Source organism: Puntigrus tetrazona, chromosome 14 (genome assembly GCF_018831695.1).
Source record: "Puntigrus tetrazona isolate hp1 chromosome 14, ASM1883169v1, whole genome shotgun sequence".
Classification (NCBI taxonomy): Eukaryota; Metazoa; Chordata; class Actinopteri; order Cypriniformes; family Cyprinidae; genus Puntigrus; species Puntigrus tetrazona.
In genome coordinates, this window is record NC_056712.1 from 20,613,641 (window position 1) to 20,617,236 (window position 3,596).

A 3,596-nucleotide genomic window follows, 5' to 3' on the forward strand; every position below is an offset into this window, starting at 1 on the left:
TATATATATTAAATTTTTGCTTTTATGCCTCAAAAGCTTACTTAAATGTAAACTTTCCTATCACTCCAACAACAACACAATCACAAGAAATAGAGGTTGATTGTTGTGGCATCAGATAAGAACAGATCCAGGTTTAGATTACAGACTGACTGTAACAGAGATCACAAACACCCGTGGAATATTGTTAATGTTTGTTCTACAATAATAAGATTCAAACATTTAAAATAAATGACCATTATTTAGTCAATTCACTTTTATTTCCATATCCCTTATACAATGCAGACTGTGTCAAAGCAGCTTTGAGCGTTCTTCAGAGAACCTCTTTGCCAATAATCAGTTTACAGATATATCTTCATCATCTAGCCTAATCTTCCTCATCATTTTTGGTAATGTGACAGATAAATAATAATCAGTCATTTCTTAATAAATTAAAAAGCTGATGCTCCAATTCTATAGGCACTGCAGAAACACTGTGTATGGGTTGTGCGTGTTCACATGTATAGGTTTCTGTGTCCTCGTAAACAAACTAAGCCGTGTTTATTCAGATTTACTGAATGCCAGCAGTTGCCTGTAAGGCATATGGTTAGGTTATGGAATAGATAGTACAGTTTGCACAGTATATAAAAACCATTTGGCCTACGTATTTGTGTGTGAGAGAGACAATTTTTCATAAATCCATTGTTGCCTTTTTTTTCTGCTAACACAGAAACCCCTTATCTTACCAATCCAATGCACTTTAGAATTCAACCTGCAACTCAGACAGAAAAGGGCAAACGAAAGATAAGGAGAGGGGTATCGGATGGATAGAGTGTCACCTCCTGAATGTTAGAAGGCCAAAAAGCGGACACGGTATCCTTCAGTCTTTCTTTGCCTCCTGGATAAAACACATCTGGGTGGAGAGAAGGATGACAAACCGTGGACGTGACTTGTACGGAGGAGCAGATGCTAGAGTCCGACAAAAAGAGATAGAGGAGACAGTATAGACTGAAAGATGTGGAAAAACAGAAAGAGGTTTAAATTGATTTCTTTTGTTTTTTAAAAAACAGTCACCACATTTGCCAGGTGTTCCTAACTCAGCTTGCGTTACTGAATACAGTTCTGAGAAATCCACAGGAGAGTAACTATTGTAATTGCACAGAAGAAACTTCAGATAGGCCTGTATTGGGAGGGGTAAAACAGGTGTTGTCTTACTGTGAGTGAGAGAGAGAGAGAGAGAGAGAAAGAAGAGGAAGAGAAAGAGAGAGCGTGCCATTGTTGCAGGGATGTTCATGATTATTCGAGAAGGATCAGCAGGAGGGGCAGGTAGTACCGGCGGCATGAGCGCTCCACCGGAGAGATCAGCCAAACAGGTAGAGCTGTGCATGCATGCGCTTCCATCTGCAATTTATAGACATTTGTCTTTTAAATATTCAGTTCAGAATAATCTGCTTAAATGGAAAAGTGAGTCGTTTTTGCAATGCTAAAATACATTCCTTTATCCTAGCTTAATATGCACATACAACTATACATAAACCACTGTCAGATCGATTTCCATGAAAAGCGTAAAGTCTGTGGTACACTCAGAACATTGCCCTGTTTGCTCGAGCACTCTGCAAAAACCAATGACGTAAGTTTGAGGGCGGGGCTACCTGTTTGTCCGGCCAATAGAAGAGGTATGTTCAGTAAACCTATATTTGAAAAAAAACAAACAAACAACATTTTAATGCAGATTTAGACTGAAACTGTTTAGTTAATCATTTTCTTGGATGAGTAGTAAAAGGGTGTGTTAAAGCATGCTGTCTAGGTTAAAACTGTACAGTCTAATTTGATTGGCAGTTTTTGTTCCGATGACTGAAATTCAGTGTGGTCTTTAAAGAGCGCAAACTTTAAATCTGCAGGATTGCAGCGTTGCAGTAAAGTGAAGTAAGCCTAAAATATTTTAACCTTTAGGATGCATTATATAGAATTCAGTTTATAAAAAAGAAAAAAAATCATCCTGTCCTTTGCAGTGTTTGTAGAAATTTTGTGTGCGCAAAGTGCGGCGTGACTGTTAAAGAACCTGTCAGTCAAATCTCGATTACAGTTTTAGCTCCTCCCACAGTGACCAGCCAGTGCTCTGACTCCACCCACTGTGACTCTTAAAATAACACACACTCTAATCTTACGTGTCCTTCACTCCCATTATGTAGATTGTAACTGCAATTATGGTTTTAATTAGCTATGTAAATGTCCCTGCTTGATGATTAATCATCGGCTTGGCTTAGGATGTCTAACCTCCTGTGTCTTCTGACAGGTCCAGGCCGCAATCAAGAAGAAGGTGGAGAAACAGAGGAAGCAAGTAGAAACGGGTGTGGTGGAGGTATTTAACAGCAATACAAGACCAAAAATGGGACAGAAAAAGAATCAGCCCATCCATCCACCCAGCAAAAGTGGAGAGGGTGAGGGTGAGGAAGAAAAGGAGGAGCATGTTGAGGCTCCAGAACCAAAGGAAAAGGAAGATCTCAACCTCAGACCTATCGTGGATTCTGTTTTTGGCCAAGTAAGAGTACACAAGATCACCCCTGCTTCTTTCATATACCATACACATATTGCCATAACATGCCCTTCTCGCATTCTTTGTTGTGTTTTTAGTTGTGATGAGTATTCCTTGTCCCTGCTCTGTTAACATGGTTGATACATGATATGGATGGTTCCTTGTTGAGGTGCCCCAACTCATTTCTTTTCTCTTTTAATTGGCACTCTAATTTACTGTTGAATGCAGACTTGACAATCTTGAAATCTTGAAGACCCAACATATTTTTAGATTAAATGGTACCATAACCGTCATGATATGTGGGTTATCTGTATATTTACATGCTACCCTTGATTGAATCTAACTGTGTATGCAATGTAAAAAAATTATGTTTAGAAACATAGCATCATGTTATCTAGGTGTAGTTTAACTGACTTTTAATTACAGCATTTACATTTTTTGTTCATTGCTTATTTTATTTTTATTTTTACTTCACGATTATAACAGTATAACCTAGAAAGTCGTGTTTTTTTNTCTACTGTATATACTTTTATTGCATATATGACATGACTTTTCTGGGAAAGTACTTGCGTCCCAGTATCACTTACTTCATTAGCAGATAAGTGGTTAGGTGATTGCGAGGCTTGAGATGACAGGTTAAGGAGCTGTCCTAACAAGCGCATCTGTCCCCTCTTGGTTCATCCGCTCATGACCTGGTCCTAGCCTTGTGGTGTTGCATTCCCACACTAGGATAACCTTGCATCCAGTGCTAATCACTTGATATTGAGCTTGAATCACCAGCGGTGAGCACACCAGAAACCCAATCTTGCCCACTCACCTTTCTGGAAGAGGGATCATTGCTTGTTATTGTCATAATTATTTAATTGGCTTGGAGACATAGATAGCTGCGCACTAACTTAGCAGGATTCCTTCACTGAGTCATTGCCTAAGCGGCGAAGTAACATATTTTCTTGCTTTACTTACATGCAGATAAAAGCACAACAAAAATAATAATCTGTGATAGGCTGATGTTTTTAATTTGCTCAGTAATTATCATTAGAGCATTCAGTGAAACACTATCCATTAGTTTAAGTCTCCTGAGAAT